A 26868-nucleotide genomic window follows, 5' to 3' on the forward strand; every position below is an offset into this window, starting at 1 on the left:
GGAGCTTCAGGTGCAGGGCTGCGCCTTTTAAGCCCTGCATTGGTAAGGGATGAGTCAGCGACCACCCTGTTGATAAAGAAAAGAACCAGAAAACAACCCTGTAATCATGTAAAGCTAGGCCTCTGTCTTTTTTCTATGCTTATCTGTCTTCTCTCTAAGGTTATGGGTAGAAGGAATGTGAACTGTGTGTAACCTGTACTCCCCGCTTTGGGGAAAGAATTCCTTATACAGATAAGCCTCCATGTTTATACCTACCCCAGAACTTCAAACAGCCTGGGTTAACCGGCTTGAACTGGAAGAGATATCACACTGTATGTTGAACCAGGCTATAAAAGCCCATCTCTGTTCTTTGTTCGGGGCTTCACCATTTTCCTCTGAAAAGGAATTGGTGAGCCCTTCAACTGTCATACTAGCTAGCATTAAAGTGCCTCACTTTATCAAAGAGCCAAGACTCTGTGTTTTGTTTGGCTAATACAGAAGTCCAGGGAAGGCTACCCTCCTAATCCTAGACGGGAGGGGAAACCTTTTTCCCTAACACTGTCCTCTTTTGCGACAGTTTTTACCTCCGTCCCCCACACCCCCCTCCATAAAGCACTGTTCCCTTCATTCAGCCTGCCAGCCAAATACTCTCTGTCCCCACTTAAAGGTTCGGGGCAGTCATTCTGGCACTTCTAATAGTCCATGATGATCCTGTAACAAAATTCAACTTTGTATATTATGAACCATTAAACTATTTATCAAAAAGGGTCCATTGCACTGAATGAAATTAATACAAAATTGTATAAATATGCTGCATCTGTGATCTGAAATCCCATTTCACACATAATAAACCTGCTCCTACATACCCTTACTTTCCCTCAGCAGAAAAAGGCTCCAATTATACCCATATTTAGAGAAGATTTAACAATAGATCCTCATAATCGCAGACGAGTATTGGTTTTGCCTGAGGTTGCAAAGCTCATTGAGCAAGCTGTACACAAACTGTTCTATAAGCCACATATTAATGAAGGTTGAGAAGTTTTGTTTTCACTGTAAAGATTCCATTACTGTAGCAATCCTGAGGTTTACACATCTCATTTTACAAAAGCACTGACATTCAATGTGTATTTTATGTCAAGCTGTTCTGAGCCCTAACCCAACATTTTTCATATGATGCCTAGTATTATATTTTGCAACAAACTAACTCCATATTTGCTGTCTACCAGCATCATGTTGGACATATTTTTCAAAATGGGTCCTCTATGTTTTTTAAAGCATTGTTTAACTTAGTTCCTTGGGCAGTGCTCTAGGTTTATTATTCACCTGGAGCCAAACCTACAAAAAACTACTGGCAGGTAGTGTTTACTGAAGCACTATGCATTTGTGCAAGTGGGATTGTCGACATTAATCTATGGTAGTAAGTGTTTGCAGGATCAGGCCAGTGTTATATAATTCCCCCCAAATATGTTCACACTTAGTCATGAATAATGAATTCTAGGATGAAATCCTTGTCCCCCTGAAGTCAATGGGAGTTTTTCCATAGACTTCAGTGGGGCCAGGCTTTCACTCCTTGTATTTAGAATACATTTAAGTGGATCATATTAAATCTTTTACAGATTGATACTGCCCCTTCAGGACCAAAACCTACCTTTCTTTAAGATTCACATTGCAAAGTCAAGGACTCAGTCGAGTTAGAAAATGCCAGAACGAAGGTTGCCTGTGCAAACGTAATGTGGCCCCTTTGTGTGTATGCATTATTATTGTGACATTATCCAGGGTACAATCTCCCAGTCTCTATTTAAACCCAAGTTAATGGTATCTAGTTTGCATATTAATTCAAGCTCAGCAGTTTCTCGTTGGAGTCTGTTTTCGAAGCTTTTCTGTTGCAAAATTACCACCCTTAAATCTTTACTGAGTGGCCAGAGAGGTTGAAGTGTTCTCCAACCGGTTTTTGAATGTTATGATTCCTGATATCTGATTTGTGTCCATTTATTCTTTTGCGTACAGACTGTCTGGTTTGGCCAATGTACATAGCAGAGGGGCATTGTTGGTACATGATGGGAGTGGCTGGGTCATTACACATATTGAATCTATTTCCCTAAGTTAAGAATCCTCACACCTTCTTGTCAACTGTCTAAATGGGCCATCTTGATTATCACTAGAAAAGTTTTTTTCTCATGCTGATAATAGCTCATCTTAATTAATTAGCCACTTACAGTTTGTATGGCAACTTCCACCTTCTGTGTATATATATATATATATATATATATATATACACACACACTTACTATATGTTCCATTCGATGCATCCGATGAAGTGGGCTGTAGCCCATGAAAGCTTATGCTGTAATAAATTTGTTAGTCTCTAAGGTGCCACAAATACTCCTGTTCTTTTTGAGGATACAGATTAACACGGCTGCTACTCTGAAACCTGTCATTAATTATATGGCAGAGCAACACCAGCAAACTCCAAGTTCTGGACTTTCCCCCGGAAATGTAGGTCTTGAACTACCCAGCACCCTCCTGGATGATACAAGCTCATATAAAGTCTGTCATTTCATTAACAGAAAATTGTGTGCATAAATCCTGTTATACCAAATGAAGTCTCCCAATCACTTCAATCCAAGCACACTGGTTTAGATAAAACAATAAAACAAGTTTATTAACTAGAGAAAGATAGATTTTAAGTGATTACAAGGAATGAAGCATAAAATCAGAATTTGACTACAAAGAAAGGTAAAAAAAGATAAAAGGTAAAAAAACAACTAATACCTAACTTAACAAGCTAAGTGAATTCAAAGCAAAAGTTTCTCTTGCTACATACTTCAGCAGTCTTACTAGCTGGATTCCTTTCAGACATGACACCTCCCCCAGTTTAGTGTTACTTTCCTTGTTCTTCAAGTGTTGTTAATGCTGTGGGCATAGAGAAAGGGAGGAGTCTTTTTGAGTATCTGTTCCCCTTTCTTATAGTTCTCTTTTTCTTTGAAAATTATCTCCAGCTGAGGGTCAGAAGACAGAAAGTCTGTGGCGACTGGAACCTCCAGCTGTCTCTTTGCTAAGGTATAAATTTCTCACTCACACCCTTTTTTTCTACCAAAGAATGGCCACTTGACCTGGTGATAATCCATTTGACCTTGTTAATACCTGGCTGAGGCAAGGGTTTGCCTTTTGTTTCTGATTTGTAGATGTTTTTGCAGACTTGGGATATGTCTTAGTAATATCATACAGTAGAATCTTATAAATTGTCATACAATGTTGCCACAAACATTTTATCAAGACAAAAATGATCAGAAAATTATGAGATTTCAAATGATACCTCACAAGGCATACTTTGTTCAAAATGTATCAGTCTTGTAAAAGAGGTGAACATTAGGGTATAGATTGTCACAATGATACAGTAACTAATTACATGATCACATGCAATTTATTATTTTGTTATTCCATGAAAAAAACTAATATTTCAATGTTTTATCCCAATTTGAGATGAAAACAGATGTTGAAATATTGGCATTTTCTGTGTGAAGGAAATTTCATTTTTATTAAGCAATAGTTACAACCATATATGCATGTAATAGGGATATCATCATATACAAATATACAGTTAGTCTGGGATTTTCTGTGTTGTCTTGAGGATTTAGACACAGGTGTCAATGAAGTTAATGTAAAACCCTTATGTTGCACTGGAAATATCAGCCTTAAAATTTTGAATTTTAAATAGATTTATTCAAACTGTAACATAAAGCAGCATGAAGCAGTATAAAGCAGAATGAAGTATACTTCATACAGCATTGAATCACTGAGCATTATTTTAGATTGAATATTTGTAACAGTACTATGTGTACAAAATGTATAATTATTTGGCAAGTGTTCTTTAGCCTCAGCTATTCAATAGTGGATGTAGTAAGATATTAGCTGTTTGTATATTTAAAAGTTTTCTCTTCCCATGAAAATGATTTGTATTTAAAAGGCATTTCATTCATTTTGCTTCATAATTCACCAATCAGATTGTGACTTGTGATATACTTTGTAGGTTTCTTTAGAAAGCACTGCTGATAGTGAACATATGCCCAGCTTGAATAATATATTCAAAGCAGCAAGACTGTAGGGAAATTTAAAGCTTTATTATGCTTACCTTCAAGCCATTATAAAATCATACCATTTGCTGTACTGATTTCTAATGTATGTTCTCTTTTGCTAGCTTTAATTGACAATGAACTCTGTGGATGGTGCTCTCTCTTACATTAGATGCACTCACATCTCAATGGTCCAGTTGCTGTGTTCCATATGCTAATGTCACACACATACACAAAGTCCTGGTAAAGGTTCCCTGAGCTCTACCCACCTTACTATGCCACATGTGTTCTTGAAGTCCCCTGAATCTGAAAGGAGTCCAGGCACTGCACTGGGGTGGATTTTCTAGGCACCCTCTCTTGCAACTCCTTATGAGACATTGAGGTTCAATTTCATAGACCCTGAGACTCGTGCTGACCCCTCAGATCCCTCCGGAACATAAACATACTCTCTCCCAGGACTGCAGATAAGTGGGTGCTCTGAGTTTACAGTTTAACTCTACGGGGGCATGTGACAATGAAAGCAAACTGTTGCACAGACTTTACAAAGGATTCAGAATACAAATATTCTTTACTTAACAAACAAGACACACAGATCTAGCCAAAATAAAACACACATCTATGCACATTTCTCTGCCTCAGTTTCCTCACTACCCTGGAGATCTCTTTGGGGCTTGAGCAGAGCACTAAGGGGTGCCCAGGATTCTTTTCCTGAAAATCATGTTTTTTCTTCAGAATCATGGAGCCATTCTCCCTCTCTAGATCATCTAGCTTTCTCTGACCTTAGCTGGGACTTCAGAAGTTGATGTATAAATATATACATATAGGGCGCTATATCTGACTGGTGGAAATTGACCCAATTCCACTGAATGATAGAATCGTAGGACTGGAAGGGACCTCGAGAGATCATCTAGTCCAGTCCCCTGCACTCATGGCAGGACTAAGTATTATCTAGACCACTGAAGTCAATGGAGTTATATGGATTTACGCCACTAGAGGTATAAAGCAGGGGCCAGATTATGCCGTCTTAACTCAGGCCGAACTTCCAATGAATTCAATGGAAGACTGGCATGAACACATTCTGGGAGTGTAATAATTAAACGGCAGAATGGACTACAGTATGTAAATGTTGGGGCCAGCCTGCAGCAGAGTCAGTCTCTTGGCAATCCACTGAGTCCAGCTGGCCCTAATAGAAGCTGTCTGTAGCAACAGCAGTTCAGTGGCTGTTCAACACATTCCTATCCTGCAGTAGTGTTTGTTCCTGCACCTTCCTCCACTGCCTCTAACTTTGCCCCTGCCCCAGCCTGTACCTGCTCCAGCACCAAGCTCCTTCCTGACTTCTGACTCCTGGATCAGAACCTAGGCTCTTCCTTCTGCCTGGAACTCTGGTTAACCCTTCAGATTAGTCTTTGGTCTCTGACTCCTGGGTATAATCTTTGGCTTCTCTCCTGGCCCTGGCCCTTATGGATTCATCTCTAAGTGGTAGGCTGGACTCTTGCTTCAACCACTAGGCCAGACCATAACTCAGTCACTGGCAGTTTGAGCAGCCCAAAAGATTGAACAAGGGTGACTAAGTGACTGGGCTGCTCTTCAGATGGATTCTGCAGAGGCAGCTTTGTCCCTGCTGGATATTGTGGGAATCCTACAGGCTCTGAAGGGCCAGATTATGATTTTGTAGGTAAAAACTTCAGTCCTACAGGCTCAAGCCATTTCACCTGTAACTGCTGCCCTGGCTTCTAGGGAGCTAGAAATTTCAGTGCCAGGTAAATTGGACTGGGACTGTGACAACCACTGGTTCTGCCCATTCCACCAGCCTGGGTTTCCTCACCCTATCCTAGCTGTGCCAGGCCCTCAAGCCTTCTCTGGCACTCCCACAGGTAAGGCTACATCCAGCTGCAATCACAGACTGAATTCAGCTCTGTGTGGGAGGAAGCAGCTAGGGGATTCATCCAGCACTCACATGCACATCCCTTTCGGAGAGTAAATCCAGAATAATATTGACTTTCACTGTACAGAAAGATCTGCACAAAATTTGCCCTCTCCCTGAATCTGGAGAGAGATATGCACAGCTTCTCCCCCCACCCAGTTATGAATATAAACAATAAATAAGTTTATTAACTACAAAAGGTAAATTTTAAGTGATTATAAGGGGTAGCAAACAGAACAACGCAGATTGCTGAGCAAATAAAACAAAACATGCAAACTAAGCTTAATACACTCAAGACACAAATTACAAAATGTAATTTCTCACCTTAAATGTTGTTTTAGGCAAGTTGCAGAGTTTCTGTAGCTTTGAGTTCTGGTTATTTCTCTTTTCAGACTAGCCTCCTGTCTTAGTCTGGATTCAACCCTTGCCTTTCCCTCAGCTCAGTTCCTTTGTCACTTCAGGTACTTTCAGCTGTCTTTCTTCTTGGGCACGAAGGCAATGGAGAAGAGTCCTGTTCGACTTACTCCCCAGGATGTTAAGGAGATTCCCAAACCTGAGCTGTCTTTTGTAGGTGACAAATCTGAAGAATTGTCATGGATTGAAGTGTCACTAGAGGAGGTTTTGGAATTAATTGAGAAACTTCACAGTAACAAGTCACCGGGACAAGATGAAATTCACCCAAGAGTTCTAAAAGAACTAAAATGTGAGATTGTGGAACAATTAACTATGGTTGGTAACCTGTCCTTTAAATCAGCTTCTGTACCCAGTGACTGGAAGATAGCTAATGTAACACCAATCTTTAAAAAGGGCTCTAGAAGTGATCCCGGCAATTACAGACCAGTAAGTCCAACATCAATACTGGGCAAATTAGTTGAAACAATAGTAAAGAATAAAATTATCAGACACATAGAAGAACATAAATTGTTGGGCAAAAGTCAACATGGTTTCTGTAAAGGAAAATCATGTCTTACTAATCTATAAGAGCTCTCTGAAGGGGTCAACAAACATATGGAGAAGGAGAATGCAGTGGACACAGTGTCCTTAGATTTCCAGAAAGCCTTTGACAAGGTCCCTCACCAAAGGCTCTTACATAAATTAAGTTGTCATGGGATAAGAGGAAAGATCCTTTCATGGACTGAGAACTGGTTAAAAGATAGGGAACAAAGGGTAGGAATAAATGGTAAATTTTTAGATTAGAGAAGGGTAACTAGTGGTGTTCCCCAAGGGTCAGTCCTGGACCAATCCTATTCAACTTATTCATAAATGATCTGGACAAAGGGGTAAACAGTGAGGTGGCAAAGTTTGCAGATGATACTAAACTGCTCAAGATAGTTCAGACCAAAGCAGACTGTGAAGAACTTCAGAAAGATCTCACAAAACTAAGTGATTGGGAAACAAAATGGCAAATGAAATTTAATATGGATAAATGCAAAGTAACACACATTGGAAAAAATAACCCCAATTATACATACAATACGATGGGGGCTAATTTAATTACAACTAATCAGGAAAGAGATTTTGGAGACATCATGGATAGTTTTCTGAAGACATCCATGCAGTGTGCAGCGGCAGTCAAAAAAGCAAACAGGATGTTAGAAATCATTAAAAAAGGGATTGAGAATAAGATGGAGAATATTTTATTGCCCTTATATAAATCCATGGTACGCCCACATCTTGAATACTGCATAGAGATGTGGCATTAGAAAACGTTCAGAAAAGGGCAACTAAAATGATTAGGGGTTTGGAATGGGTCCCATATGAGGAGAGATTAAAGAGGCTTGGACTTTTCCGCTTGGAAAAGAGGAGACTAAGGGGGGATATGATAGAGGTATATAAAATCATGAATGGTGTGGAGAAAGTGAATAAGGAAAAGTTATTTACTTGTTCCCATAATATAAGAACTAGGGGCCACCAAATGAAATTAATGGGCAGCAGGTTTAAAACAAATGGAAGGAAGTTTAAATTCATTAATGGCTATTAGCCAGGATGGGTAAGGAATGGTGTCCCTAGCCTCTCTTTGTCGGAGGGTGGATATGGATAGCCTGCCTTGGCCCCGTTGCACCCTGCTGACACCCCGGAGCCAGTCTAGACATGCGGTGTCAGGCCGGAGCCCGCACCCTGAACCCCTCCTGCACCCTGCACCCCAACTCCCTGCCCTGAGCCCCCTGCCACACCCTACACCCGACCCCCTGCAGCACTCCTCACCTGCTCTGCACCCCACTCCTCAACTCCCTGCCCTGAGCCCCCTGCTGTACCCTGCACACTTCCTGTACCTCAACTCCCTCAACCGTTACACCCTGTACCCTTCCTGCACCCCCTGGGGGCAGGTAGGGGGCAGAGTTGTGGGTGTGGACTTTGGGGAAGGGGTTAAAAAGGGGGAAGGGAAAGGGTGGGAAGAGGCAGGGCAGGGACAGGGAGTTGGGCAGGGCCTCGTGAAAGGCATGGAGTGGGGACAGTGGTGGAGGGGTGTCAGTGATGTGGCCCTCGGACCAATGCACTATTCCTCATGTGGCCCTCGTGGTCATTTAAGTTTGAGACCCCTGGTCTAAATCAGGGGTCAGCAACCTTCAGCACACAGCCCATCAAGGTAATCTGCTGGCGGGAGGTGAGACATTTTGTTTACGTTGACCATCCACAGGCATGGCTCTCTGCAGCTCCCAGTGACCGTAGTTCGCCGTCCCTGTCCAATGGGATCTGCGGGACGCAGCAGGCCACAGTCCCCACAGAACCCAATTATTATTTTGTCAACTTCTAATGCTATCTTTACCTATTCAACTCTGTCTCTGAATTCTGTCTCCAATCCTGTGCAAAGAATGATAAACTACAATTATAGTGAAATCTTTACTGAGGACCATCTCAACAGGCAACTCCTGGTCTGAAGAGACTAGTTCAAGGAATGCCAAAGTTTCCAACAAAATTTTGTTCGTCCTTTAGTTAAAGACCACCTCCAGTAGGCAATCAATTTTTTCCTCCCCTGGGTTTTCTCTCAGAGACAGGTTTTATTGTACTGCTATAGAGAAAGAAGAAAGCCTGCAGTTCAGTATTATAAATTCTGTTGCATTTTTCATTAGTTATATGTGAATCCAAACCCTTCAGTTGGAAAATTGATTTGTAGATTTAAGCTTCCACATTTGCTCTGTTCTCATTCCAAAACAACTGCTTACATGAAAATGTACTTAAAGTACACATTATTTATTCCATGACAGAAAGTCTATGGGAGTTGTTTACAAATCACAAAAGAAAAATCTCAGACAACAAAGAGTTTGTCTTTTGGGCCATCAGTGGCACATACGTTTGAGTAGAACAAAAGACTCGTATGTCTTCTATCCCAGAGGATGTCATTGCTTCTTTGTTTAATATAATTATGTAATGGTCTATTGTAACGTTCTGAAGACAGTTAAACTTTCCAAAGGGAGAATGAAATATTCACATTAGAACTTTCCCATATTTAAGCACCTGCAAAATGAAACAGCCTGCAACTCCTCCTCTTTCACTGACTCTTTACAATTAATCAGGAATAAAATAGAAAATCATTGCTAGGAAACTCTGTAAGTGCCACAAATATTTATGACGTAAATCATAACGTGTCTAGGTCAGTTCTACAAGGCTATCTGGATCCCTTGGCAAGCTGGGTTCACTTTGTGCAACATGCATTATAATAAGCCAAATATTATGTGAACACAGTCTGGCATAAAGAAAGTAGATCACTCCTGTAAGTGGGGGATTGTATTCTGCAAAGGACTTGCAGCTACATCCACAAAGGGGGACTTAGAGACAGCATTGTATCTCTTAACTTTTAGTGCCCTCATGTCTAGTGGAAGCCACAGCCCTTAGTTAGGTGCCCAGACTCCCTATATAATGCATGGGATGACTTAGATGCCTATGAAAGGAATCCACAAAAATCAGGAATCAGAGCAGGGAGGTACCTAAGCTAGTCAATAGGAAATGCCGAGGAAAGGGGTGAGTCCTAAGCCCCTTTCCTGAAAAGGATTTAAGCATCTAACTCCATATTAAAGGGAGTTACCTATCTCCACTTGGGATTCACAGCTGTAAACTCTCTCCTGGTATATGTGCTGCTTATGCTCTTTCTTGCAAAAAAGAAAGAGAAAGAGGGTGGGCATAGGTGCAGACTCCATGGGTGCAGGAAGCAGAGGGGCATCGAGCACCCACTGGCACGAGCAGAGGATGCTCCTCTTACACCTAATAACCCAGTGGTTACAGCACTCACCAAGCTTCTGGGAGATCTACGTTAAATTCCCCCAACCTCTGCCGCAAAGTGGAGGAAGGATTTGTGTCCACATCTCCAGAAAGTTTCCTGACCACGAGACTATGGTATAGTGGGGTGGGGGTGGAGCTCCCTTAATTTCCTCTGTTGAAACTTCTCCACTTTGTATAAATAATTAAATAGTCATTCAAACAAGGACTTAGGTCTCCAACATCCCAGGTTAGTGCCCTAACAAGCAAGCTATAGAGTCATTTCCCCACATTCTCCACACAATGAATATTTAATTATTCATAAAAAAGTAGATCAGGTTCAACAGCAAAGATCGAGTGACTCATCCCAGAAGACCATATATCCCCGTGGCTAGGACACTAATTGACACGATGGGAGACCAAAGTTCAAGTCTCTGCTCCATAGCTGATAGAGGGGCAGTTTGAACCTTAGTCCACTGTTTCATGGTTAAGTACTAGACTAAAGGTTACAAGGAGGCAGGGACGTCCTTCTCTGGAATTATGTGAGGGGCAAGACCTGGTAAGCAGCCTCTGAGAATGCCTACCAGATCAGACCTCCAATGGCAAGATAGGTGGGGCAACACTTAGCTTGAGGCTCCTGACAAGGCTTAGGCTCCCAAGTCTTAGACCTCAGGCAGCAGTATGCACACCCAGCATCAGAAATGTACGTGCCTAAGGGATTTTATTACTGGAAATTTAGCAGCAAGGTGCCTAGGATTAGGCAGGGTTTTTGAGAATCTAAATTTTGGATTCAGGTGCCTAAAGTGGCAGTTAGGCATCTTTATGGATCTAGCCATTGTGGGTTTTGCAGGATAACCAACTTAACATGAGCTCATAGCTCAATGCCATGGTGTAGAGTTCTAACATAATGTTTGGATGGATAAACAGGGAAATATTAAGTAGGAATAGAGATGTGGTATTTCCTTTTCTCCCAGAAATGGTAAGATCATTAGTGGAATACGGAGTCCAGTTCTGGTTTTGGAAATATTTCAAAGGGTTAAAAAAGAACCACAAGAATGGTTAAAGGTTTGGAAAACCTGCCTTACAGTGAGAAATTTAAGATCAATGTATTTAGATTATTAAAGTTTATGAGGTTAACTAGATCATAATCTGTAAGAATCTAACATTTGGAGGAGATTTCTGGTAGTAGAGCACTCTTAAACCTACTAGACAAAAGCATTGTAAGATCCATGGTTATAAGATGAAGCTAGAGGCAAAATGGAAATAAGGTAAACATTTTTACAAACCATGAGTAACCAATCATTGGAACATCCTACCAAGGGATGTGATGGATTTCCCTCACTTGGAATGATTCTACCTGAAGTATTTAACGACCAAAATAAGATGTCCTTCTGAAAAGATATAATCATGAAGCTTGTTACAGGAATTATTGGGTTAATCATAGAATCATAGAATATCAGGGTTGGAAGGAACCTCAGGAGGACATCTAGTCCAACCCCCTGCTCAAAGCAGGACCAATCTCCAACTAAATCATCCCAGCCAGGGCTTTGTCAATCCTAACCTGAAAAACTTCTAAGGAAGGAGATTCCACCACTTCCCTAGGTAACGCATTCCAGTGCTTCACCACCCTCCTAGTGAAAAGGTTTTTCCTAATATCCAACCTAAACCTCCCCCACTGCAACTTGAGACCATTACTCCTTGTTCTGTCATAGAATCATAGAATCATAGAATATCAGGGTTGGAAGGGACCCCAGAAGGTCATCTAGTCCAACCCCCTGCTTGAAGCAGGACCAATTCCCAGTTAAATCATCCCAGCCAGGGCTTTGTCAAGCCTGACCTTAAAAACCTCTAAGGAAGGAGATTCTACCACCTCCCTAGGTAACGCATTCCAGTGTTTCACCACCCTCTTAGTGAAAAAGTTTTTCCTAATATCCAATCTAAACCTTCCCCACTGCAACTTGAGACCATTACTCCTCGTTCTGTCATCTGTTACCATTGAGAACAGTCTAGAGCCATCCTCTTTGGAACCCCCTTTCAGGTAGTTGAAAGCAGCTATCAAATCCCTCCTCATTCTTCTCTTCTGCAGGCTAAACAATCCCAGCTCCCTCAGCCTCTCCTCATAAGTCATGTGTTCCAGACCCCAATCATTTTTGTTGCCCTTCGCTGGACTCTCTCCAATTTATCCACATCCTTCTTGTAGTGTGGGGCCCAAAACTGGACACAGTACTCCAGATGAGGCCTCACCAATGTCGAATAGAGGGGAATGAACACGTCCCTCAATCTGCTCGCTATGCCCCTACTTATACATTCCAAAATGCCATTGGCCTTCTTTGCAACAAGGGCACACTGCTGACTCATATCCAGCTTCTCGTCCACTGTCACCCCTAGGTCCTTTTCCGCAGAACTGCTGCCTAGCCATTCAGTCCCTAGTCTGTAGCTGTGCATTAGGTTCTTCCATCCTAAGTGCAGGACCCTGCTCTTATCCTTATTGAACCTCATCAGATTTCTTTTGGCCCAATCCTCCAATTTGTCTAGGTCCTTCTGTATCCTATCCCTCCCCTCCAGAGTATCTACCACTCCTCCCAGTTTAGTATCATCCGCAAATTTGCTGAGAGTGCAATCCACACCATCCTCCAGATCATTTATGAAGATATTGAACAAAACCGGCCCCAGGACCGACCCTTGGGGTACTCCACTTGATACCGGCTGCCAACTAGACATGGAGCCATTGATCACTACCCGTTGAGCCCGACAATCTAGCCAGCTTTCTACCCACCTTATAGTGCATTCATCCAGCCCATACTTCCTTAACTTGCTGACAAGAATACTGTGGGAGACCGTGTCAAAAGCTTTGCTAAAGTCAAGAAACAATACATCCACTGCTTTCCCTTCATCCACAGAACCAGTAATCTCATCATAAAAGGCGATTAGATTAGTCAGGCATGACCTTCCCTTGGTGAATCCATGCTGGCTGTTCCTGATCACTTTCCTCTCATGTAAGTGCTTCAGGATTGATTCTTTGAGGACCTGCTCCATGATTTTTCCAGGGACTGAGGTGAGGCTGACTGGCCTGTAGTTCCCAGGATCCTCCTTCTTCCCTTTTTTAAAGATTGGCACTACATTAGCCTTTTCCCAGTCATCTGGGACTTCCCCCGTTCGCCACGAGTTTTCAAAGATAATGGCCAATGGCTCTGCAATCACAGCCGCCAATTCCTTCAGCACTCTCGGATGCAACTCGTCCGGCCCCATGGACTTGTGCACGTCCAACTTTTCTAAATAGTCCCTAACCACCTCTATCTCCACAGAGGGCTGGCCATCTCTTCCCCATTTTGTGATGCCCAGCGCAGCAGTCTGGGAGCTGACCTTGTTAGTGAAAACAGAGGCAAAAAAAGCATTGAGTACATTAGCTTTTTCCACATCCTCTGTCACTAGGTTGCCTCCCTCATTCAGTAAGGGGCCCACACTTTCCTTGGCTTTCTTCTTGTTGCCAACATACCTGAAGAAAACCTTCTTGTTACTCTTAACATCTCTTGCTAGCTGCAGCTCCAGGTGCGATTTGGCCCTCCTGATATCATTCCTACATGCCCGAGCAATATTTTTATACTCTTCCCCGGTCATATGTCCAACCTTCCACTTCTTGTAAGCTTCTTTTTTATGTTTAAGATCCGCTAGGATTTCACCATTAAGCCAAGCTTGTTGCCTGCCATATTTACTATTCTTTCGACTCATTGGGATGGTTTGTCCCTGTAACCTCAACAGGGATTCCTTGAAATACATCCTTGTCATCTGCTACCACTGAGAACAGTCTAGATCCATCCTCTTTGGAACCCTCTCTCAGGTAGTTGAAAGCAGCTATCAAATCCCTCCTCACCCTTCTCTTCTGCAGACTAAACAATCCCAGTTCCCTCAGCCTCTCCTCATAAGTCATGTGTTCCAGTCCTCTAACCATTTTTGTTGCCCTCCACTGGACTCTTTCCAATTTTTCCACATCCTTCTTGTAGTGTGGGGCCCAAAACTGGACACAGTACTCCAGATGAGGCCTCACGAATGTCGAATAGAGGCTAATGATTATGTCCCTCGATCTGCTGGCAATGCCCCTACTTATATAGCCCAAAATGTTGTTAGCATTCTTGGCAACAAGGACACACTCTTGACTCATACCCAGCTTCTCATCCACTGTAACCCCTACTTCCTTTTCTGCAGAACTACTGCCGAGCCGTTCGGTCCCTAGTCTGTAGTGGTTTGTGGGATTCTTCCGTCCTAAGTGCAGGACTCTACACTTATCCTTGTTGAAGCTCATCAGATTTCTTTTGGCCCAATCCTCTAATTTGTCTAGGTCCCTCTGTATCCTATCCCTACCGTCCAGTGTATCTACCACTCCTCCAAGTTTAGTGTCATCTGCAAACTTGCTGAGGTTGCAGTCCACGCCATCCTCCAGATCATTTATGAAGATTTTGAACAAAACCTGACCCATGACATGGAGCCATTGATCACTACCCGTTGTGCCCGGCGATCTAGCCAGCTTTCTATCCACCTTATAGTCCATTCATCCAGCCCATACTTCTTTAACTTGCTGGCAAGAAAACTGTGGGAGATCATATCAAAAGCTTTGCTAAAGTCAAGAAACAATACATCCACTGCTTTCCCTTCATCCACAGAGCCAGTTATCTCATCAAAGAATGCAATTAGATTAGTCAGGCATGACTTGCACTTGGTGAATCCATGCTGACTGTTCCTGATCACTTTCCTCTCCTCTATGTGCTTCAGAATTGATTCCTTGAGGACCTGCTCCGTGATTTTTCCAGGGACTGAGATGAGGCTGACTGACTTGTAGTTCCCCAGATCCTCCGTCTTCCCTTTTTTAAAGATGGGCACTACGTTAGCCTTTTTCCAGTCGTCCAGGACCTCCCCCGATCGCCATGAGTTTTCAAAGATAATGGCCAATGGCTCTGCAATCACATCTGCCAACTCCTTTAGCACTCTCGGATGTAGCACGTCTGGCCCCATGGACTTGTGCTCGTCCAGCTTTTCTAAATAGTCCCAAACCACTTAAATTCTGTAGAGTGTGTTATGCACGAGATCAAACTAGATGATCATAATAGTCTCTTTGTTCTTAATATCTATGATTAAATGTATCTATGAAGAACCCTTTCATGCACTGAGGGATTATCTCCAGATAAAGTCTGAGGGACACTGGTAAGGGATTTTTGTTATCAACATTAGCTCTTATAGAGGGCATTTCATCAGTAGATCTCAAATCCCTTTACAAAGAAAGTCAGTATCAATAGCCTCATTTTACAGATGGGAAAACTGAGAAGCAGCATCACCCAACAGACCAGTGGCAGATCCCAGATTAGAACCCAGATTGTCTGAGTCCCTGTAAAGTGTATTTAAAGAAATGTGTGTGTGTCTGTGTATGTATTTTCACTTTTCTAATAACAAGTGATAAAATAATCATTTGGGTTCAGAACTATAGCTGATGTAAATCGGCATGGTTCCATTAAAGTCAAAGGAAATTCATTGTTTTTAAAAAGCAGCAATCTGAGTCTATATTTATGCTTGATATCAAGAAATGTTATAGGTAGGCTTTATGATTATTAATTCAAATAACAGATTGCTTTAATATAATTCAAAACATTAATTGGGGACAACTGAAATAGATGCTATCATCCAGTGTCATAGAATCATAGAAGATTAAGATTGGAAGAGATCTCAGGAGGTCATCTAATCTAACCCCCTGCTCAAAGCAGGAACAACCTCTACTAAATCATCCTAGCCAGGGCTTTGCCAAGCCTTTGTCATCTTTTGTCTTTTTTTTTGGTAAGCTTTATATATAGCATACAGTTAATAGTCATTTATTGATTTTAGTTTATTTTTAATTTATTATTTCTGGAATTATGTTTGCATTAGTTACAATAAATTATTATAATTTCTTCTTTCTCAGCTGACAAGGTAGAAATAGCCCTATGGAAATACAAATGGAATTTGATGGATTATGTTGTTATGATTTGTACATTTATGCCCAGAATTGTATTTGTCTTAATATTATATAATATTTTCAATATCTACCATTTTCTTCTGAATAAAATTATATGAGAGAAAATATCAAACACACTGTTACATGAGAACATATTTAAAAAGCCTAAACTGTATAAAATAATTACTCAAATTCATGGGGGTGCTTGTTCTGAGCCAAAGCAGTTATGAACTTATAATAGCAGAAAAAACCCTTGGTGAGGGCTGAAGGACTGTTTACTCTGATAAGTTTATTAGCATGAATGTAGGTTTTAAAATTATTTTTAACATTTTTTTTCTGATTGTTTAGAGAGAGTTGTGTGGTAACTTAATTGTGATAACTTAATTGTGGGCAATTGCACTGTTTACAAACTCTGAGGAAAGGGAAAATAGTTCTGTTGAGGCAGTTTGCCTTTTGGGGGATTCTCAGTGTAGATGGAACTGTGCAGCCTTGAAATAACCTGGTCAGAAGGGAGAGAGATGCAGGTTTATGCTCAAGAAAGGTGATGTCTGGGTAGCTGGAAGCATAAGAATGGGTGTCCTTGCTGGACCACAAGAGGGAAAGACAGGTGCAGTTGCCCTAATCTATGAGAGGCACCAATCAACATGAGGCATTAAGTGCCTACAATATTTAATTTAAAAAATGAAGTGAATTTTCTGCATATAAAAGGTGTCTGGTTACATGCTTTGGAGCACTAATTCCTATTTTTGTCTATTGAGCCAAGTACAACACAGTTAATGACAGTGTTCTGTAATTTGTGCTATAGCTTAGTTAGAATTTGTCCTTGACTACCAGAAACCACGCTGTCAAGCCACAGTTTATGTTGGAGGAGTGCAATTCTTTTAAGCCTTTGCAATTATGCTTCTTTTTTTACATGGCTAGAATCAGGAAAGTACAAAGCACCCTACAGTGGTTCATGAAGTATAAAGGTGTAGGGATACATTTCAATATTTATGAAAAAAATGTTATCAATTACATTATCATTTATTCTAATTTTAGGTTATTAGACAATTGTCTGTGCCTTTATTAGTTCTAAGAGATATTTACCATTACTTTAATACATGATGGTTGGAGAGAAGTAGTTCACATGCTTTTCACTTTGCTTATTAAATTACACAAAACGTTCAAGCTAAAGAAATGCCTAAGAATTCTGTCACCCCAAGTTTCAAAAAGGTGAACCCCATGTTTATTTACCCCTAATTATGTTTACACAAACTCTAGAATGCAGCTTTTTAACTTCTGTTTTGCTGTAACATGCTATACAATTTTCTTTTAGATTCTGTTTTGGAAGACAAATGTTATTTTTTGTGATTCATGTATTGCATAGAATATTGTAGATGTATTGCAAATGGTGAAGACCATTTGATCAGAACAGCAAACAACCACCGAGATTGTCTTATCAAAGACAAGGACTTCTCCCTCTAGTTTTGAGTAATAAATCCAAGTCATAAAAATGGGCTTTTCCCACTGTCTTCTCTCTGTGTAGGACAACAACCACAACAACAAAAACAAACAAACAAACAAAAAACCTTCTGTTTCAAATCCCCACAAAGAGTTAGATAAATATGTGAAAATAATTTCTTCTACAGTCACTCTAAAGCAGGGATCAGCAACCTTTGGCACGTGGCCCTCCAGGATAAGCCCCCTGGCAGGCCAGGCCAGTTTGTTTACCTGCCACGTCCACATGTTCGGCCAGTTGCAGCTCCCACTGGCTGCAGTTTGCAGCTCCAGGCCAATGGGGGCTTTGGGAAGCGGCGAGGGATGTGCTGTCCACCGCTTCAAAGTAAGGGGGCTTACCCTGCAGGCCACATGCCAAAGGTTACCGATCCCTGCTCTAAAGTTTCCATTCATTTAACTTTAAAGAAAACATGTATCATTGGGAGTCATTTTGGTTACATCTAACTCCATTTTTCCACTTAAAGGTGAAGAAGGCATATGTTTATTAAAGAAGGCATATGTTTACTCTGAGATGTTTATTTACAAGTTTTCTGTGTCTAAATGCAAACCTTTCCACAATAAATACCTGCTACCATTGTTACATGGCTTGTAAAATGTTTCTATACAAATACAGCAAGGTCATATAATACTATAACTGGTTACTAATGTAAGATGTCATTTAAGTATAAAATTACTGGCATGGGTTGAGGAATTAATTAATTATATGGTAATGCTAAAGCAACTTTTCAACAAACCCCAAAAGTCAAGAATTGCTTTTCCAAAGATTGGTTAAAATTAAAAAAAAAAAAAAAAAGACAAGCCTTTTTTGAAGACGGTGTAAATTACTGTGCCCCACTTTTAAGCAGGGAGGCCATTGTCTGGCTTTCTGGGAGAGAAGGAATAGCACTTTACTGGTGTGGGGGAGAAAGAGAGGCTCAGAAGCTGATGCAAAAAAGGACAGTGGGTCCGAATGGTGATGCTCTCTAATCTCCAGGGACTATAAAGGCTGGGGAGTGGATAAAGCACAAGCCTGGTGGGAGAAGTCCCTTTTTCCTGGACAAGGAGGAGCAGCACCCACCTTCCCTCCCCTTGAGGTGGCAAAATACCAGGGTTGGTCAGGACATGCTGAGGGCATCACACTAGCCACTCCTTTCTAGGGAGGCTATGAAGAAATTTGTCCCGCACCATCAGATTGGCCAAGTTGGAGTGTTTTTTTTTCCACCTTCCCCACAGCAAGTTCAGAGAGGGCTTTGTTATGGTGAGTAGGGATGGGAGTTAGGCTATGATGTTACAACTCCTTATGTAAGTGTGGGGTGGATGTCCATTGCAGGTGCTCCATAGGGAAGGTGTACAGTGACCAGCTAACTGGCTTCGTAAAGGACTTAAAAAGGAGGTGTTGGTTAAAGGAGAGGAACGGCGGCAGGGTTTGGGATCCTATGACTGTTATGGCAGGGAGCCAACCCCCCTTTCTTATGGCCCACTTTAACTCTTGTTTGAGTTGCTGGTAAGGTCCCTGCAATGCCTGGGGGACCTCCTGAGTTGATACTGAATGAACATGGAGTTACCTGCACTGTACACTTTTATCTGCCAGGTAGTCCCAGACATATAAGCATAAAGTTGCAGCCTGATTAAAACCAAGCATCTCCTGTCCTTCTTTTGGTATAGGCATACAATTTAAATATTCTCTAAGAATTAAATTTAAAAGTAATATTTTGAGAGTGGAGATACCTTTGTATAGAAAATAAGGGTTCTAGGACTCATTGGAAACATATTTCAGCTCCTATTAAACCCTGATGGTACTAAACAAATATCTCATAAAATGGGCTAAATAAAGGAAAGAGTTAAAACTCTAAACTTTAAAGATGCTGAGAGTTTTCAAACACAAGGTCAAAAGGCAGTTACCACTCTGCAGCATATGCAGTAACAGACTGCATATGCATGAGCTGAAGATTCTCCTAAGACTATTCCATGAAGTGGCTGAGAGGATGAATGGGTGACAGCAGCTGATATTTAAATCCAGCTGAGCCCCAAAAAGAGGAATGCCTTCCTCCTCCAGTGAAATGGTGGAAGAAGAATATAAATTTATCTGAACTGAACAAGTAACAGTCTGCTCCCATCACTCAACTTCACAGCACTCTCATGTCAATGCATCCTCTTTACAAGCAAGCAAGCAACAGCAATCACATAGCTAAGAACAAAACAAAAAGGAGCCAGCATGTAGAATAAAAAGAAGCAACCTTATATTACAGCACTGTTTCTGCAATATCAATTGGTGTGATGGAGTTTGCAAAAGCACTACCAAGAAGTTACATTTATGTTTTTCTTGTAATGATTTTAATGTAATATTGAAATGCTCATTGTAATTAAAGATATTACAACAGCTTATCTGTTAAAAACCAGAGGGCTTAGGCAATATATTCCTAAAGAGGAGACAGAAGATAATTATTTTGGTAGACAGAGAGAAATAGTGGGATTTAATTTGGATTTAAGTTTCTTTAAGATTTAACAGATTGTAACCTAAGTAACAATTATTTATTGCTCACTTGTGGTTTGTTTTTCTTTCCTTTTCCATTTCTTTAATAATAAAATAATCATAGCTATTAAATAAGATTGTTTTGCTTGTCTTAATCCCAGTATCCCCTAAGGCATGGAGATGACACTAAAATAACAGGAGTCAATGCCTGAATAGGCAGTAACAGAGACAACTGCTGAGATTTGCTTGCCATTTCTTGTTTCTTTAGACCAGAGGTGAAAGTAAGCCAGTTTGCCTCGGTACGGCATACCGGCAAGAGCCAATATGCCACACCAGACCGGCTTCCCCGGGTACCAATTTAAAGGACCTGGGGCTACCAGCAGCGGCTGGAGCCCTGAGCCCTTTAAATTGCGACCAGAGCCCCGCTACTGGAGCCCTGGGATAGCGGCGGCAGCTGGGACTCCTGGGGCTCCAGTGGTGATTTAAAGGGCCCGGGGCTCTGCTGCAGTAGCGGCAGATGGGTGCCCCGGCCCTTTAAATCACCGCCGGAGCCCCCAGGGCTCTGGCAGCAGGGCTCAGGTGTAGATATAAAGGGCCTGGAGCTCCGCTGCTTTAGATTATAACATTTTAGTAGTTTGGGGGAATAAAATCACTTGGCACTCAATAACTTAAACTTTCCAGAAATGGTAAAGACCTCAGAAGAAAATCAATGGAGACAGATGCACTCTTCAATGCTCGGACATAGTTCACACATCTGTGGTGGGTATCTTCTCTCTTCACATACCTTCCAATAAACAGAAGGGATTTCATTAATAATATTGCTTAACTTTCTGGGTGTGAGCTATCATATGTTCAAAAAAATAAGAAATTTTCAAGATGATGAGCTTCTACAGATCCCATTAACTTCATCTGGAGTTGTGAGCACTCAGTACTTCAGAAGTCATACCCAGGGCACCTCAAGTTAGGCAAATATAAAATGGGTGAGCTCTTCTGAAACTTTTGGTATTGACCTGTTTAACTTCATATAGAAGGTCTGTGACAGTCAGGGATAGACCTCTCATAACCTTGCCTCTGTGGGTCACAAATGAGAATACCAAATACAGGACAAACTGCTGAAAAATAGGGCAGACACACCTCAGAACTGGTGGTTATTCTCCCATAAGATATACCAAACCAGCTACAAAAGTAAACTTTTGTTTCACCACACTGGCTAACAAGAAGTTAGAAAAGCAGTCTCCTTAGGCATTCCAATCCATGAATCACCATAGAAAATACTAGACTTGATGAGTGATTATCTAAAACCAATTTAATCAAACAAAAGGGTTCTTCTGATCCCAAAGGACCAGCCACATACCCAAGTCAATATATAACTCAGGTCTTAACCAATAGTCATGCTATTGTCAATCCTTTAGTATCTAAAATCTGAAGGTTTATTTATAAAGAGAAAGAAATAAAGGTGAGAGTTAAAATTGGTTAAAAGAATCAAATACATGCAATAAATGGAAAGTGCTTGAATCAGACTTGTAATGTGATGGAATTAACTGTTGGCTTGTTAAGTCTCTCGTTGCTTCCAAATCATTGGAAGATCCTCAGAGTCCAGAGGCTGCAGCAAGAAAGAGGCAAAATTGAGATGTTTCCAGGGCCTTTTTATAGGTTCTGCCAAGTGAAGGGAATCCCATTGTTCTCACTTTGGACAATTACAGGGAACAAGATGGTGTTTGGGGTCACATGGGTAAGTCACATGTCCATGCATGATTTCACTTAGTCACAGCAGAAGCTATTATCTATACTCCGATGGAACTTTCACAGGAAAGTCCATTAAGTGTAGATAGATGTTTCCTGTGGTCCATTATGAGTTAAATGTTCCTTGATGAGCCACTTAACTTGAATAGTCCCTTCAAGATGTGCAGGGTAAATGCCTTGTGGGCATTACCACAGGAGAAAACATAATTGAAATAAAACTATAAAGCCAATATGCATGACTTCAAATACAAAAGTTATAAATGCATACAAATAGCATAATCATATTCAGCAAATCATAACTTTTCCATGGACACCTTACTTGACATACTTTGCACAAGATTTGTTGCAATTATGTAACAGTGGTAGCAACAATGATGTACATGGTCATATTTTAATCAGATAATGTCACCCCTTTTCTTCTGGGCTCTACTCTAGTGCTTAGTCATATGATCATCTCTTCATGCAGTCACTGTCATATTCCTACCCTCTATCTTCTGCAATGAATGAGGCAGGGGATCTTACAGTTGAACATTCTCATTGAATACATAATTCTGCCTCATTCATCATCCATCCTGTGTACTAAATGTAGCCCCATTGAAAATATGGCTACATACATATCAGTCAAGGATTTTTTTAGCATTTCAGTTGAACCTTTGTCAGATAGTTTACTGGCAACCCTTTGACTGATTAAGGAGAATAGTATCAACCCCATATTGAAAATGAAGGATTTGGTTTAAAAGAAGTAATATGTAGCACAATTTTTGCAAGCTCTGACATGGCATTGTTCAATTACAAGTTTAATTAATAGTCATTTAACACCACAGCCTTACATTTATCAGTTCAGCTTGTAGAACCATGTCAAACTTTCAGTCTGAACCTAAAGTGAAAAATATTCTTTAAAAAAATCAACAACTTATAAAAAAAAATCACGCAAAATATATGGTATGATATTAATACTTAATATATTGGGACCAACACATCTACAACACTGCAAACCTGAATATTTAATTTTATTACATATTACATTTGTGTTTAAAATCTACTTTCATACCTTAAATTGTTGGCAGTATGAGGAGAATATATATTCATATTATATATTTTGCATTGAATTGATATGGAGTAGAAGAGAACATGATGAAGGTGTGGAATAGCCTGATCCTAAGCCCATTTAAATCAATGAGACACTATCAATTTCACATGGTTTGGGCCTTGGCCCCTGTCATAAATATAAATCCCTCCTGGCCAGAGGAAAAACCCTTTCACCTGTAAAGTGTTAAGAAGCTAGGATAACCTCGCTGGCACCTGACCAAAATGACCAATGAGGAGACAAGATACTTTCAAAGATGGAGGGGGGAGAAACAAAGGCTCTGTCTGTCTGTGTGATGCTTTTGCTGGGAACAGAACAGGAAAGGAATCTTAGAACTTAGTAAGTAATCTAGCTAGATATGCGTTAGATTCTGTTTTGTTTAAAGGGCTGAAAAAATAGCTGTGCTAAATGGAATGGATATTCCTGATTTTGTGTCTTTTTGTAACTTAAGGTTTTGCCTAGAGGGATTCTCTATGTTTTGAATCTAATTACCCTGTAAGGTATTTACCATCCTGATTCTTTTACTTTTTCTTCAATTAAAATTCTTCTTTTAAGAACCTGATTGCTTTTTCATTGTTCTTAAGATCCAAGGGTTTGGGTCTGTGTTCATCTATGCAAATTGGTGACGATTTTTATCACGCCTTCTCCAGGAAAGGGGGTGTAGGTTTTGGGGAGGATTTTGGGGGGAAGGACATTTCCAAGAGGGCTCTTTCCCTGTTATATATCTGTTAGCTGCTTGCTGGTGGCAGCAATAAAGTCCAAGGGAAAAAGGAAAATAGTTTGTACCCTGGAGAAGTTTTAACCTAAGCTGGTAAAAATAAGCTTAGAAGGTTTTCATGCAAGTCCCACATCTGTACCCTAGAGTTCAGAGTGGGGAAGGAACCTTGACAGCCCCCATCAAGATTTAGGATATATGGGATTTTCTTCAGGCCTTGCCACTGATGTACTTGGTGAACCTGAGAAGACACTCAAGCTTCAAATGTGTTCATTCATTTTAAGTACATAACATCAGTTTTTGATTTTAAATTTGAAGGGTCCCAATGTTTGAAGAAAGTAACATACCCCAAAACTTAGATATGCATCCAGGGCCTTCCCTATCCATACACAAAGTACGCAGCTGTGCATGGCATGAGAAAATTTGGTCTGGGGCCAGCCTGCCGCCCCCCGGAGGCCTTTGCTCCCATCCCCACCCCACGGGGGGGAATAGGGAGGGCTGCATAGGGCCCCAGAATAGCTAGGGACGGCCTTGTATGCATTTTCAATGGACATTTTTTGAAAACTCTATCATTAGCCACTCTTTGTTTCAGTTTCCCATCTGTAAAACAAGACTAATCAGGACCGGATTTCAATTACGCACAGTAGGCATGTGCCTAGGGGCACCTAAAAGTTAAAAGTGGGTTAAAAGTTAAAAAGTTAATACAGTAAAACCTCAGAGTTATGAACACCTGGGGAATGGAGGTTTTCCATAACTCTGAAATGTTCCGTAACGCTGAAGAAGAGGTTACGGACTTCAACCACATGGAGGGTTGGAGCTGCACCTGCTCCTGCAGGGTGGGAGGGGTCAGGGCTCTGGTGCTCCCCTCCTGTCTAACGCCCTGAGCCCCAGTGCTCCTGAGGGTCAGAAGCCCGGAGTCCTGACCCCTCTCCACCCCCCTGCAGCTGCAACACCAATCCCCTATGGCTAAAGCTCCAAGTACAGTATTTTTTTTGTCTGCGCTGCTGCCTGATTGAGGACTTCCACAGAGTGTCTGGTTGATGGGTAAGTCTGTAACTCTGGTGTTTGTATATTTGAGGTTCTACTGTATTTAAATAATCATTTATATTTTGTTTCATTTTATATTTTATGGAAACCATGAAGGTCAGCTGTAGGCAGGATGGAGGGGGCACTGAAGATGCTGTGCCTAGGGGTGAGTAAATCCAGCCTTGGGACTAATAATAATACTTTCATGAGGTTTTATAAGAATTAATTACTGTTTGTATAGCATATTGAGATTCTTTTGATAAAAGGTACCATGTATTTACAGGTTTGAGCATGCTCCCATTGAAGTCAGTGCCAAATTTCTCACAGACTTTAAAGGGAGTTGGATTAGACCATCTAAATATCAGCTAATTGGTACAAGTAAAATTGATGAAGAAATATATAGGAAATATAACTATCCCCATGTGGTAAAGAATGTTGATTGATTGACAAAGCTTGCTGACTATTTGTGTATTTTTGAAAATCCAAAGGCACAAGTTAAACCAGGCACTGGGGAGATCTGTTTGCATATCTGAGGTATCAGATAAACTAAGAGGGTACTAACATTGTGAGGATTGCAAGGGTAATATTTTTTACAAGTGCTCTTGAACATTCTGTCAAGAAAAACAGCATCATTCTGTTAAGACCAAGAATGCCTAGATCATCATTTTCACTTGAAGTGTAAATTTTCTTTGTTTTTTAGATATGAATAAGTTCTGAGCTCATGTAAAGCAAAGAACTAATTTCATTAGACTAAGAAAGGCAGAGATTGAGACACTTTCTGTGTAGAACGGGGTTGACAACCTACGGCACGTGTGCCAAAGACGGCACACGAGCCAATGTTTAATGGCACGCGGCTGCCTGCCGAGTCCCAGCTGCCAGCCCCGCTCAGCCCGCTGCCGAATCCAGACTGGGACCCTGGCAGACAGCAGAGTGCCATTAAAAATCCTGCCCGCCCCGGCCTGCTTTTCTAGGCCCCTGCCCGCGGAGGCAGGGTGAAGAAGCTTGGTCCTGCCGGCTGCTGCTGCAGAGCTGGCAAGCTCCCCTTTCCCCCGCCTTGGGGACGGGGCTGTGGAGATGGGGGGTGGAATCAGGGCATAATCCCCTCCAGCTCCCTGCCGTGAGCCACTCTGGACAGAGGGCTGGGAGCACCCCCACAACCCCAGCGCACACCCCCAGCCCTCTACCCTGTCCCCTTCACCCCCCCACACACCCCAGCCCTCTGCCCTGAGCCCTGCACCCCCCACACATACCCAGCTCCCTCACACCCCATGTCCTGATTCTTGCACCCCCACATTCCCACCCCCACCCTGAGCACCAAACGGGAGCTCCTGCACCCCTCACACCAAATGGGAGCTGCGCAGGTAAGAACTCTTCACCCAAACCCCAACCCTGAGCCCCCTCCCTCATTCTAGCTCCTGGCCAGACCCTATACCCCAACCCCCAGCCTGCTCCTTCACCTGCAGCCCTGTGCTCAGTGCACTCCCACCCTCAGCTCAGTGCAGAGAGAGGAAGAGAATGGGCTAGTACCAGGGAGAAAGTAGGTACCCACTTTATGTGGGCAGGGCCAGGATCCTAGACTGGCAGCTGAGCGGGGCCAGCAGCCGGGACCCTGGCTGTCAGGAGCCGGCAAATGGAACCCCAGACCAACAGCGGGCTGAGTAGCAGCGGGGTGAGCTACTCAGCCCACTGCCGGTCTGGGGTCCTGGCCACCAGCCCCACTCAGCCCACTGCCAGTCTGGGCTTCTGTCTGCTGGCCCCATGCCAGCCAGGGTCCTGGCCGCAGGCCCCGTTCAGCCCGCTGCTCGCCTAGGTGAATGGAATCCCAGGCCGGCGGCTTAAGATCAGCATTTTAATTTGATTTTAAATGAAGCTTCTTAAACATTTTGAAAACCTTGTTTACTTTACATACAACAATAGTTTAGTTATATAATAGACTTAGAGAGAGAGATCTTCTAAAAAAAACTTTAAAATGTATTATTGGCATGCGAAACCTTAAATTAATGTGAATAAATGAAGACTCGGCACACCACTTCCAGAAGGTTGCTGACCCCTGGTGTAGAATCTCCATGCAGCAGTTCTGATGCTCATTAAGCTTAGCTTACAAAAAATAGTAATGTAGTCTTGGGACTCCCTCGAGTTCATGCCACTCATTTTGTAAAATTAAAGCATGTGGCAGCATGCAGTGCCCCTCCCATTTAATG

This window comes from Lepidochelys kempii, chromosome 1 (genome assembly GCF_965140265.1).
Source record: "Lepidochelys kempii isolate rLepKem1 chromosome 1, rLepKem1.hap2, whole genome shotgun sequence".
NCBI lineage: Eukaryota > Metazoa > Chordata > Testudines > Cheloniidae > Lepidochelys > Lepidochelys kempii.